The sequence below is a fragment of the Dromaius novaehollandiae genome, chromosome 12 (assembly GCF_036370855.1).
Source record: "Dromaius novaehollandiae isolate bDroNov1 chromosome 12, bDroNov1.hap1, whole genome shotgun sequence".
NCBI lineage: Eukaryota > Metazoa > Chordata > Aves > Casuariiformes > Dromaiidae > Dromaius > Dromaius novaehollandiae.
In genome coordinates this window covers 14,350,391-14,364,944 of record NC_088109.1, presented here as the reverse complement: position 1 = coordinate 14,364,944, position 14,554 = coordinate 14,350,391, and the positions used below count along the sequence as shown (strand labels likewise).

Here is a 14,554-nt window from a genome sequence, read left to right as displayed (position 1 = left end):
GGTACAGACAATTTCAGGAAATCTGTAGGACTTGCTCTTGGGATATCAAAAAATTCATATACAAACATTATTCTTTTTAAGATGTATAACATCAAAGCTTTCAAACTGCTTTCAAATTTGGTTTTATTCTGAGACAAAACATAGTAAATTAGCAGTTTAAGGAGGGTTTCTCTGTATCATCATTGATCAGTTTTATTTAGTAATATCGTTCTTTCATTGCACAATTGTAGTCTAAGAGCATCAGGGGCTTTTCCTTCTCTTACAAAAGATTGATGGAAGTGAAAATATTTCCCCAGAAAAGCACCTACAGCTACAACAATAAGTACCTGTCTCACTGAGGAAAACTCGTATTTGTTTTCGCATTTGTGTCTTTCTGAGACTCATCCTTTCTGATATGATAAACTTACTGGATACAATCTTCTAAGACATAATTAAAAGATGACAAGTTTAAGCCTCTATTATATAATGAACTGACACCACAAGCATAGCAACACCCTGCTTAATAGCTAAGAATATAGCTGTAATGTGTATTTTTATAGAATCAGAACTAAATTACTATTTATTATTATTACAAATGGGATCAACCAGAACCTAATGTCTTAACACCTCAATTTTTTGGAAGTTCTCAAAAATCCAGATCTGTGTTGGGTTTTTGCGTTTGTTTACTGCAAAGCCAAACATACCAATATAGGAAAAAAAAATTAAGTTTTTTCTGGCAATCTCAATTTGTCTTCCATGACTCTGACTCTTGACTTGCATGATTTATTTTTTCACCACAGCACTTTTCTTGCTGATGTAAGTGTGCCTTACAATGTTCAGTGGTTTGTCTCTAGCTGCAGTTCTCAACAGCTTGAAAAAGCATGACTATATTAATTTACCTCTGAATAAAAAGGGTTTAACTTACTCATTGTCCATTCTGTTGTGCTTATTAGTGTTCTATTGCAGCTACCATCCTTTAGGACTCTTGCAGGAACTCATTAAAAGCACACACCATTGGGAATGTCCTACCAGTCCAAGTCCTTATGATGATGAATACCACTGAAGACCTTTATGTCTGTCCTAGAAGCCTTTTCTATTCTTTTTCCAGTACTTTTACAAAAGGATCAATAAGAACCTGTCACATGACCCATCTCTTGTGCTAAATTGTGTGCATATTGATGTATGTTCAGAAAAAGGGAGCAGGCCTGAATTCAGCTCTCTGAGGGGGAATTAGACTTAGAAAGCATTTTTGAAATATGGTTCTGATTTTCGTCTTCTGTCAATGAGCATTCCCCACAAGTTCAGGTCTTACAGGAGCAAGGCATAGAGAGCTTTGATAATGTTCATGATCAGTCTTCAATCAATTACTTTAATATCAGCACAAAAGTGCTTTCCCTTCCAGCAGGCCTCAAAAACCTCACAAACATCAACTGAGCCACATAGCACCTTGTGCAAGTTTACATGGGAAGGATGAGAGCTGGACAGACATAATCCTGGGTAAAGCCAAACCGATTGCAGACACATGAAGGGAATTCATATCCCTGAATCCAAACCATTAAAGTGAATTTTGCCCCTGAATTCACAAACCAAAGTAAATGTATCATCACTAATACAGTGGACAGTAGAAGCAAATAGTAGAAATGTCGTCATTAAGTATCTTTTTTCAGTGAAGTCTGTACCTTAACCAAACAGAATTTTCTGTCTCCCAAAAGGACTAGAAAAATTCCTTTTTGGCTCTTTCTCCACTTACAACTTTTTACTCTTTGCTTGGTGTCTCCTGAAGTGTTTCTTCTTCAGGGGGTTCATTCTCAGTTCCAGGAACCTGAACAAAAAGAAAGCAGACAAGATGGGCTGTTAGCAGAAAGAAAAGTATGTCTTATCCCTTATTTCCTAAACCAAAGGGCTGTGGCATGTCAAAGCTGGAAAGCATAGATTATAGACAAAAAGTATCCTCTCTGATTCCCATAGTGAGTCTGGCTTTCAGTATCCCCTGATAACATGGCTCTTGCTACCAGAAGATCCTCTGCATAAGGGAAGAAGAACAAGTTAAACCGAGCACCTCAGCAACAACAGTCTTCTAGGCAATGATAGCAATACTCCACTTACCGTAGTTCTGCTGAGGTGCTGCCTATCAAACCCACTACAATGATTTTCTCTGCTCTCAGAGCTGAACTCAGTTGAAATGAGCTTCAGTACTGTGAAGAACTCTGCCTTCCTGATACAGATCTACCTCCCTTTGTCTACAGAATAACCCAAGCAAATATTGAAACATTTTCACCATTAAATTCCACATTGCATTTAGGTATATGAATTAAACTTGACGAATATCTAAACTCCCTTCTGTGGCAGCAAATGTGCAAGCTGAGATTGTTCTACCAGTAGATGTCACCAGGAGCAGAGAAAAGTGTGATGAAGCACTGGTAGATCCCAGCTATATATCAAAAGGCACTGAGATCAGATAAGAGGTTTGAGAAGGAACCTCAGTAGGAGGTTGCCAAAGCAAACATGATTCATCAGTGTTTCTGCTTTCTGACTTAGTGGATGCACTGTTAAAGGAAGACACGCGTGACACTCGCACTTTGTACAGCAATACTAAATGGTTTCATACAAACCTGTTTCTCAGGCTGAGACTCCAAATGTTTGTTGACTAAGGAAGAAGGGAGATTCCAAACTCAAGAGTTTCCAAATTCCTGGTCCGTGCAAGGTTTGGCCCAGTGAATATTCAAATCATCTGTCATAGTCATTCTTTCAGATAAGGAAAAGGTAATCCCTGAGCTGATTCTACTCTTCACTGCTGTGCCTTAGAGCCTAGGAACGAGATGACGAACATTTCTGACTGCATGCTGATCAGGCTGTATAGTGGCAGGATGGGATTTCCACGTTTAAAAACCAACATTGCTATAAGAAGGATGTTTATGAAAAGCATGTGAGCGCCTTTAGAAACTACCCCTTCCCCACACAACAGACACACTTCCTTTCTTTCTTTTTTTTCTCTGCCCATGAATGTCTCCCTCTTGTCTAGCTTAGTTCCCCTGCAACGAAATAGCAACACTTTGTTTTTGCTGGTTTTCCTTAAAAAAGGTGATCCTTCATTAGTATTCTCTTTCAGATGTCCATTTTCATATTTAACCAAGATCTGGGACTTTTCATTGTGATATTTTTACAGAAGGAGAGAACCATATTAAGCCCTCTGCCACACACATTTCTAGGTTAGTAAATATAAATGGGTTTATCCAACATAGTCACACTGTTCAAAACTGTTAAGAAGTCTCAACACACTTCCAAGACCAAATTACCATTAAGTACCACAGTCTTAACAACAGTTGATGTGACTTCAGCTCTGAAGTCCCCTTTGTAAAGTGAGACTGAAATAGTTTCCGTGCTATTGAAAGTGGAATACCTAAAAGCAGACAAAGGTTCAGCATGCAATGGGGAGGATGCACTATTATCTTTCCCTTGACTGATTTCCAAAAAGGCAAAGCATGCATAGGTATCACTGACTTCAGTTAGAGCTCTGGGTTCAAAGCACATCTGGAAGAAAAAAAACTTAGTTGTCACAAAAACATAATTGGCAAAAGCCGCATAAGATCCACTGAAGTCAATAGAGCTTGACCAGTGTATGCCAGCGAAGACTCTCCCTCACTATTCAGAGCATGAGAATCATCTGGGATTTTCTGTGTGAGATCAGACTCTTCCCAGACTTACTTTAGTAGGTAGGCCTAACAGCAACCTAATCAAAACACAGCAAAACAACAAATAAAAGCCAACCAAGCAACTAACAGAAAGCCTCTTTTTTTTTTTTTTTTTTTTTTTTTTTTTTTTTTTTTGCTCCATCTCATTCCTCTGTTGATGGGACTCCACACTGACTCAGGGAACCCATCCTCAGCAAAATCTCTGAGGTGCTGGGAGAACAGACACCCATCATTGGGATGACTTCCATAAACTTTTGCATTCTGCAGAGACTATAAAGTTTTTGCCTTCTCTGTAGTTTCAGAAAAGGATATTTTGTAAGGGTAATCCAAGTGGTTTGACATGTTTTCACATTCAGTATTATTCTCAGATGATAAAGAACCATTCAACCTATCCTAACCTTGCCTTCGCCTATTTGGAAATCTAACAGTTCTTCCATAAAAACCTTGGTGAAGCGAAATCCTTTACACTGTGCCTTAAAGAAGAATAAAGGTAAAATATTGGAGAACAACAATGATGAATCTGGAAGAAAAATTTCCTTTACACATGCACACACCACTTTCGCCAAGTGCTTCTCTTAGGTTGCACTCATAAGCATGATATTCCAGACTACACAATCAACTGTATAGTGACTCAAGGCTTAGAAGCCATCTACTTTACAGAAGATATGCATATTTCATCTTGCATACTACTTTCATCCACAACATCCTTCTAAGCAAGTATTCTGAATCTTTTATTTTTGTTAAATATTAGTTATTAGTATCTGGTACAGTGAAAATACAGTAAGAATTTTCTCCCATAATCCTTAGAAAAAAACCCTAGTGGCTAAATAAAAGATCTGTAGCAAGTAAATGAAACCCTATTATCATAATTGATCAAAAGACTTTTCTCATGACAATTTCTTTTCACCACCTCTATCAAAATTTAAGTTTCAACAAAAAACATCAAATACGGATTTCTTTTAAAAAATAGGCCTATGGAAAATACAGAAATAAGCAGATAACTTCCACAAAGAAAACATCATTTATTTTTCAGATTCAGTATTTTGTGTTTAATGAGTGGAATGTACATGAAGTAGAATACCAGTGAGTTACCTAGAATGGGAATGAAATAAATCAGTGCTACTGTGTCTAGTATTTATATGGATAATTCTCTGCAGAAACACAAGCTGCATCACACAAAGAAAAAATCTATTCAAAAGCTAGCTCGTTTGCACAGCCTAATTGACAGACACTATTTTTCTGGTGCAATATGAAAGGTTCATTTTTCTTCAATAGGCAGCAATCCCTGCTTCTGCAGCAACACACTTCACTAACGCAGGATGTGAAATCTTCCAGTATTTAACCAGAATAATAGTTGTTCTTGCAAAACTCACACCCTGGCTCTGAATTTCACAGAAGATTCCCTTCTTCCGTCTTTCCACTACCTACTACACAGCTCAAAATCTGCAGCAAATACTGTTCTTAGTTTATTTAGCACCGGGTGGCAGGCTTAGCTGCTAGGACAATTTCTTTTTCAGTCTGAACTGATTCTTCTGTTTCTCAATGCAGCAGCTCATTCAGAATTCAATTCCTTGTATTTCACAGCAGTACAAGTTCAACTAAATGTTTTACAGATTCAAAAACCAATCAGGCAAACTCAAGGCAGAAAAGTCTATCCAAAGTCCCATTTCTAGCTCAAACAGCAGCTATACTGCAGTGCACTGGATGCTAGGAAGGTATACAAGAGAACTCTATTTTTCCTCTATATTGGCTTTTATCAGAGGCTATCTAGACCTCTGGTCTGCTTCATTATAGCTGTTCATATGTTACAGTCTTATCCAGTGAAAATCTACCAGGTAGGAGCCAATGTCAGTGACAGCTTTCCCCCTGCTTGATATTTTAAAGCTGTGTTTTCAAAGGTCACTGAATCTAGTAAAGGTATCAGAAGAGTAATATTATATGAAGTTAGTAAAAGGGAACATTATTAACCTCAACCCCCCTCCCATATATGAATATGCTTGCAGAGATCCAAACTAAGATTCTAGATTGAGAATTCTCCCATTCCTGCTTTATTTTTCCTCCAAATGATGCTACTATTTTCCTTTTGCAGCAGCTCATTCAGTGCAAAAGTGAACGGAGACTGGTTTGTTCTGGGTTGTCTACACTAAATATCTGAATGCTGTTGTATATGGACAGCAAACATGTCAGAGGATGGTTCAAAGTTAAAAAAAAAAAAAGATATTCTTATAAAAAATAAACCCAACAAAACATTTAAATGGATATTACAATATTTTCTTCCAGCTCAGATCTGGGTCTAAATGACCAGTCTTGCTTCTTTGCTTTTTACAGAGAATAATCCCTCTGTATTTATTTATTTCTTTAGACATAAGATGGGCATTTATTCCAATTCACAAGTACTCTATATCATTGTGAAAAGGGATACTTATAGGCCAGCACTAAGTGATCCAACAAGCTAGATCTGAATCTCACTGAGACTCAGATTATCACAGTTTTCTACTACCCATTTTGCTTGGATGCTGTTCACTGACAGCACAGTGCAGTACATTTTGCAGACAATAGAACTGGACACAAAAATGGCTGAAGAAAAGGGAAGATCTGCCAAATTATAATGGGGATGTTTTTATACAATGTTGTCTCATTTTCTAGCTGTTGCTGATATTCAAGAAACTTAGAGCTTTACTGTGCAGGAAAATACAAAGATCATTTTTAAAGCTGCTAAGATGCCTTCAAAACAGTCAGGAAACAAACACAGGAGTTTTATCAAGATGACTCTCAGCCAGCAAATTGTTCTAAATAGCCCAGAGCTTTATTACACAGTCTTCACTGGAAGATCAAGGAATCAGAACAATGTATGAAACAATCTTAACACTGATTTAGTAATTGCCTGCAAATACAGCTCATCCTTGTACAGAGGACTAGATGAGGCCCAAGGTGTTTAAGTCCTGTCAGCTCTCCCAAATAGGTCATGAATGGAGTTTTAAGTGATGCACAGACTTTGTGCTGATTCTTCTCCAAGGAATAATTTTTTGCCACATTGGCACAGGAAGAATCAATCACCTGGTAATTTTATTCCATTTGCAAGGCAGTGAACAACTTCAACAAGCAACAACTAAATTAACCTTAGAAAAGCAAAGTCAGTCCCAGTCAGAATGAGGTAGTGTTTTACCATGGGGACTTAAATGCTGTGGCTCTGCATGCACAGACAGCTGATCCTATTATCAGACTCTAATATGTGGCACATTGAGCCAACACAAAGTCCATGGCTTGCTGAAAAGTCAAATTTCACAGCTTGACCTCTAGCCCTTTGGAAATACTAGACTTAAGTTGAACTCTTACAATTTCCACCATAATGTGTGGATGTAAAAATACTCAGGACTCAAGTCCTGTGCAAGAGTGTCTCCTAGACCTGCTGCATTCACATGAAATCAGTTCTGAAAGCCAGAAGTATGTAAATGGACTATTCTACCAGCTCCCTTACTGACCTTGTCCCTTAAATATCCCAGTCTTCCCATTCACTTTCAGGGATTTTTCAGAACTCTGCAGTTTCTTTTGGTTTGTTTCCCTCTAGCTTTATCTTTTGCCAAGTATCTTCTCCTCATCTATATATTCGAAACACAGAGCTAGAAACACAGAAGCAAATCACTTCCAAAACTTCTCTTTGCAAATGTGCGCACTCTGTCTCTGATGAGGAACAGCAGCTTGTGGTTCACTTTGGTGACATGGGCAGGCAAATCTGCTTAGCATGACCAGAGAAACTGGGAGGCTGCCCTCCACAAACAGCCTGGAGCACTTGCTGGAGGCACAAAGTGTTCTCTGATGCGTACGTCGTGCCAGTGATACCTTAAGCTGCAATATAATCTAATACCTGTTAAGCAAGGGATAGGAAGAAAGAATGTGTTCCACATAAATTTAGCCAACATGTTGTCTGAACTAATTGCTTTAAGTGGTTAGCAAAGCTGACAGGATATAACTGATGTGGAGACTTATTCCCTGCTTCCTGATAGAGACGTTTTTAGAGCTGTGCTTGTTGACTAGGGACAAAATTGTTAGGAGCCCAAAATTACCTGCCTTTTGCATGGGTTGAACACCTTCTGGTGAAGACATGAAGCAATAGGCTTGAAAACCAGAGGACAACTTGAGGGCTGTATGGCATATCCACATAGGCGTAGCCTGGAAGAAATTGCCTAATGCAGTACCCAAGACTATCAAATAAGCAACAAATTAAAGTAGAAATGAGAACTTTTCTCAAATCTAGGAATGGACTTCCAATCTATTTTTGTAAATATATAAAATGTATTTTAAAAAGGTAGACTTACTGTAAGTGAGTGAAGCTGGAAACCAGTCATCTAGCTGTCACAGACAGTGGGTGTGAATCATCCCCATCTTTGCCTTTGTGCTCTATTCCTGACCTGAATACGTCAATGAGACACTATGGTTACAAAATTCATATACATATATAAGAGTATCCATGCTCTACAAGGCTTATAAGTAAGAAGATGATATTAAGGGCTCTATTTACCCATGACTTAGAGACAGAGGCTCCTAAGGCATCCACAGCTATCACAGGGCCATTCTCGAATGCAGAAATAGCACAGATGAAATTCGGGTCCTCCCCAGACTGAGCAGAAGGGATCACATACGTTTCCTTCAGATCGCTATTTACACAGGCAAAAGTGAGGCTGTTTTAATTTACACAACTAAACTCAGTTAGTAGATTTCCACTTTAATAGCCTAAGCTGACTTCCACTGACTGGTTCTCTTCACAGGACTCTGGCAAAATTTGTGAGACTCACAGCCTTATCCAACATGGTGACTGTTAGCAGATGCCTAGCAGTTTCCCCCTATGCAAGAATAGCGTTTTCCTGCCTTGCTCCAAGAACTGCTTCAGCAAGTGTGGGGTATTATGTCCATTAATATCACAGATATATTACCGGTGCTAACAATGAAGCAAAATGCTCAACCTAGGAGATTTTGACTACACTCAGAAGTAAACCCAAATCTTCCACCAACACCAGTGGATCCAGGATTTTACTGGATTTGGACTCCGGCTCCTCAGATCAGTCACATAAGCAGCCCAAGCAATGACCAGATAGAGATGAACAAGTAAAATATGAATCGGAGGCCAATTCCCCTCAACCCAGTTAATCGCCAAATACATTTTTATGAAGATGACCTCGCCTTTCCCATCTGGGGAAAAAACTTCCCCAACACCATAGTGCCATCTTTGCTCCTTAGCAAGAATCTTTTGCACCTATCATCAGTCTTGTGCCATTCACTCCAAGACTCTGCCTTGGCCTTATCACCCTGGCCTCACCCTTGCTTGCTCCACATACATCCTCTTCCCTTCCTTTCTCTTTTGCTCTCCATTTGGTTCATTTCCTCTGAACTGAACCCAAGTAATCCAAAATCACAGAACTGACCTGCTATTTTTGCTGCTATCGTAACATTCCCTACGTTCCCGAGCTGTAATCATTTCCCTACTGCATACTTCTCTCAGCTACTAGGTTATAAATGCTGATGAGCATAGGCTGCTTTGTTTTCAGACTGAACCTGATGCAATGGGGCCCTGATCTTGGCTGGAGCTAAGTCAGGACCACAGAAACAGCTACAGTAAAACAAAAATATCATGTTCTGACCTTGCTCACAAATACAGCTACAATGTAATTGCAACCAAGTTGTAATATAGATTTATTGGTGTTGGCTAGGACCTCTCAATTATAAAACAGGTTTGACAAACCTTTTACCATAATTCCAAGTTCCTTCTCTAAGAGGTCATTGTAGAATACGTTCCCAGGGTGCCGATTAGCACATCTCACCTCTACTCAAATAGCGAAAAATTGATGGAGTCAGAGGATGCTGCCAGCTCTACTCCCACAGTCTGCACTTGAATAGCATTATTCAGAGCCTGCCTGTCTTTGGCATCTCTGGCTGAAGCAGTGGAGGAGAGCAGTTCCCAGAACGCTCTGAAATGATCACGGACAAGTTGATAGAGTGTTGACATGGCAACACTATGCCCAATTTCAACACACAGCCACAGCACTTTGTTATATTCCCCTCCCAGCCTTCCACCTCCGTGTTGTCTATCAAAACAATAAGCCCTTCAAGTCAAGATCGCTGCTTTCCCGTTCCTCAGTGTGCAGCTATGATGCTGCCACACACTGCAGCCAGGCCAGATGGGTAGAGGGGCCAATAAGAGTATTCCCAAATGCCCCAAAATCTTTGATATAGCATTATTTCAAGAACCCGGAACATACTCTAAATTTGATCTAGATTAAATAGATCTAGATGTTTGAACATATTTTGGAAGAAGGAGAGGAAAGGAAATAAGTAATGCTTAAGGAGCTGCCTTCCATCCCCCTTTCTAGATACATTTGGAAGGCTAACTAGCCCAACCACATAATTGTATCTGAACACAGTACACATTCCTTTCACACATTTCACAGGGAAACAAAAACAAACAAAACCCTACACCTTTCAAATGCATAAGGGAAAGCTCAGGACTTTATTATAATTTCAGATCAACTGTAAGAACACAGTAAACCAGAGACAAAGAAACCAAACCAAAAAAACCTTAAGCTAAGATGCAAAATTTGCTTATGAACTTTGTATATAACATAGCTCTGGCTATGGAAAACTGAATATAATCAATTATATTGGTTAAAATACATGTGGGTGGAATTTAAGTCAGTAGTGAGCAACTTCTGTGCAGAAATCAGATTAAGCATGGGAGAATCTCTAGTTTGCTGATTATCATGTGATAATTACTCAACATTTTGACAGAGCTGAAGGCTCAGCCCAGCCCTTGATGATGACAGAGCAGCATAAACATGTGAGAATGAAACTGTATCACTTATGTTAATCCACTGGCATTTCCTTTATGGGAAGTCCGTGAACTTAGTTCTGATGAAACCCTAGGACTGCTGATTCATGAGAACCCCTGGAGACCAGAAACAAGGTCCAGACCCCTGGAGAAGGCAACATTAAGTCAGCTGCTGTGAAATCTGTTTTGATAACCTTTTGGAATAAGGTCATCACCAATCGTTCATGTATGTGGAGTTCTTACAGAAACCCATCCGGTCTTGGCATCCATTATGATCTGCTCTTCGTGTTGTTACCACAGCAACTGATACTTAAATGAAAATTTCTTAGCAAGCTAGTTCTACAGACTGCCTCTAACATAGCAAGACACAAAACTGGAAGCTTGAGGCAGGTCTGGGAGGCATTTTTCTACATATTTACAAAAAGGGTTTTCAGTTGTGTTTTCCATTTGTTGTTTTTCTTTTGACAAAATAAGCATTGGCATGCCAATTTTCCTTAGCAAAAGTACTCTGTAGGTCAATCACAGCAAATATGTCTGTGTTTAGCCTGCTGTGTAGTCTGAATATCTCTTAAAAATTTTGATTTCTGCATTATGTATCCATGTCACATACAAATTGAACATTTTTGGTGTAAACTATTGCTTGAGGGATGTAATAGTAGCCATGTAGCTTTGTAAAGATAAAAGATATTCTACAAAGGTATAAAAATCTAATTAAGTGTTCCCAAAGGGATTCAGATTTGTCTTGTTGAATTTGACCCAAATTTCTTTAAAACTTTAGGGAATACAAACCTGATATTCCAGTTCTTTGCAAGATATTTTCGCATCTTGTAATACAGAGTCTAAGACCCATACTTTGAGTGAGTGAGGAAAAGCTTGTGTTTGCAGTAGAGGATATTACATTAGCTGATTTAACTTGTGGCATTCTCTTCATTCCAATGCTAGTTCAGCCAATTAATGTACTTTATTTCTATCTCTGTGGCATAACAGAAGCATTGGAACTAAATTGAGCTCTCAGTCTTTGCCTTGAGGAGGAGAACAAATGAGAAATAGCTTTGTCCAAGTATTCAAGCCAGATGCAGGCTCCTAAAGCAACACCTACACAGATTAATTATGCCAGCATCGTGAGTGATTCAGAGAAGGAAAGGTGAGCCGGCGACTATGGACAGATGAGATTTTGCTGGGATCTGCACTGGTTTACACAATACACATTCTTAATGTTTGAAATCAATACTGATTGTTTCAGGTAGGAAAGGAAGAAGGAAATACAGCTACGACTGACTTTCATTTGAATGTTTCTCATTCTGGATACTGGGCCAGTGATCTTTCTTACACACAATTTTTTTCTGCTCCATTATTGGTTAACCAAATTTAAAGAGAGCAAGAAAGAGCAACCAGAGTGATTTACTTTATCAGTGGCAGAACTGCTACCCAGAAACATTTCTGGCACAAACCTCCCTGTGAATACATTTGCATGTTTATTAGCTCAACTTTGCCTTCTGCAAGCACTCTTGTGAAAAAAAAAAAAACCCAAGTCATTAGTACAAAATATACTAGAAAACACATTTTTAAAGGCCAAAAAAGCTAAAGTGAACTGGAAGTTTTTATTGCACAAAATGTTTGAGAATGTTAGTCCTTCTGAGAGGACAAAGGCCAGAGGTCCAAGATTCAAATTCAGTCAAGTCTGAGTCTTGTCTTATTTGGTCTGAATATGGAAAATGCTAATTAGCAAAATCCTAACTTTGATCCTTTCTGTCAAATGGAAATACTCTAACCAGGAAAAATAACCCAGTAGGAATGTGTGATGCATGCGCTAGGCAAATAACTAGTCTGTATTCTGAGGGAAAATTAGAGAAACTTCATGATTTTTGACCCAAGCAATCCTATAAATGAAAGTAACCTTTCTATCTTTTTGCTGACCTCAGTCAGGTAAAAGCTATTGAGAGTAATTAAGGTGGAAAAAACAAACACACTTAGTTTGACTCTTTAGTGATCCATTTCATAGTATTTGACAACATCCCACATCACACCATGGCTTTCTCTTTTCCTCAGCAGTAAATCACTACCCACCCTGTTCAATCTGTGAGGGCAGAGAACAATTATTTGCTTGTTTATTAACAAGTATCATGTTTGTTCCCATCCTTCTCCAGTGACTTCCCTGAGTTTTCTTTAAATAGGATAGCAAAGATATTTACTGCTCGTCCCTGCCAAGCAATTGTTTTAAGACCTACCAGGCCATTTAAGCTGTTGGTGTTGAGAGGAAGCCAGATCTCTGTTCTGATCTTTACTACAGGGCTTCTTCTCCCCTTCCCCCCCACAAGCCATTTTTATTAAAATGTCTCAGTCCCTCTCATCTCCTTTCTTACAGAACTAAGATGACTGTTAATGAAACTGAGAGTCTTGTAAGCGCAGCCAGTCTCATACCAGCACTTCCCAGGAAGACTACCAGGAAGTTTCGATTTTGCTCCAGGCTACAAAGGACCCAAATCCATTACATTTCAATCAAGCCTGAACAGCCAAGGTCACAGTCTCAACTTCTCCTTGAATGCTCCTGCTAGGATCATTGTGTCCTCTGTTCTCTCAAAGTAGGCTGTCAAGAATAATAATATGAATAAAAAACCTGATCCTGTCAGCAATGTACTGTACATCTGTATTCCAAATGAGTTGTTCTTACAGTTCTGGTGAGTGGCATGGTGTTATTTCATATATTGATCTGGTAGAGCAAGTTTAAGGCAGGCAAATTTCTGATCTGTATTAATCTGTACTGTAGCTCTTGGCACAGTGTCAGTTGACGATGGTCTACCTCATGTTTTATATCAATTGCCTAAAATAATAATTTGTTATCAGCACAGGGAATTTCACCAAAGAGACATATTTGATAAATCAATGCACAGACAAATGCAGACATTGCATAAGGTAGAATTAATTTATATGAACTTACTAAAATGAGACTACTAGAATTATAACATTTATAACTTTATAACCAAATTCACTTTAATATTACCAATTCTTATAACCTGGCATGTTAAACATATCTGGCCATCTTTGATCCTTAGACCTCTGCCTCTGGTAAGAGAATTGGATAGTATAAGGAAGTTGAGCTGTAAAGCCCAGACTATTTTCCTTTTTCCAATTTTATCTTAATAGAATCAGGGAAATCAAAAGATGAATTATGTTTTTGTATTGGTTGAACAGCTAATATACCTCTGTTCTTGCATACTTGGATTTCAGTGTTTTAACAGTGGACTTTACTCTTCCACTCACCTGCAAATGAGAGTTATTGGCACAGTACTGAGCCCAGTTCTGCTCTCTCAACAGTTTAATATAACTGCTTTTTCTGTGAAATCACTGCTGCTTTACATCATTATAAATTAGGTCAGAAAAATGCAGTGACTGCTCATTCTACCTAGAGAAACATGAAGAGTGGCTCCAGTGACAAATCTATAATAAAGCTTCTCAACTTCAATTAAATTTAGACCGCACAGAACTACAAGGAGTACACAGTGGAAAATTCTGGCAGAGTGACTGGCAAGCTGTAGCAGATCTAAAAAACCTAAATTCTTTAAAATTTGTCTTTCTTGGGAACTTTAATCAAAAGCTATATAGAAAAATTACCCTGAGAATTTAAACAATGAAGGTCATTAAAGCAAACACTTCCTGCTAACTCATAGTGACTTGCAGAAAATGTCCTATCCATGCAACATGACCGTCTCCTGTGTTGTAATCATAACTCGCCTCGTGAGAAAACAAGCAGCATGATGTGTGCATTTGCTAAACTAAAGTACCAAAGGTAGACATGAGAGGAGATCAAACGTGTTTTTATAAATTGCAAAAGAGGACAATGATTTCTACTGGAGGGGATAGGAGTTGTTGGAATGTGTCTTTGTTTAAAGGAGTGTCTTTTGAGAAGTGTTGAATATAAAATATATCTTCAAATGAAAACCATAAATTAAGTGTAATTACTATTTCTGACAGCTTGCATGAGAAAAATAAAGCTTTTATCCTGTCACCTAGGTTCACAGTCTCAGTGCAGTTTCAGGACTTCTGATTTGTCCTTCTTGCATTA

At 38.5% G+C, this 14,554-nt stretch overlaps 1 long non-coding RNA gene across 1 annotated transcript; it reads right to left on the bottom strand.

Moving 5' to 3' along the window:
• Positions 1-106: 106 nt before the first annotated feature.
• LOC135329593 (uncharacterized) lies at positions 107-2,845 on the bottom strand. The gene is made up of 2 exons (XR_010391155.1): positions 2,592-2,845; positions 107-1,801 (listed from the first exon to the last, which is right to left on the bottom strand). It is a non-coding gene; the product is annotated as an uncharacterized LOC135329593 (long non-coding RNA).
• Positions 2,846-14,554: the final 11,709 nt, after the last annotated feature.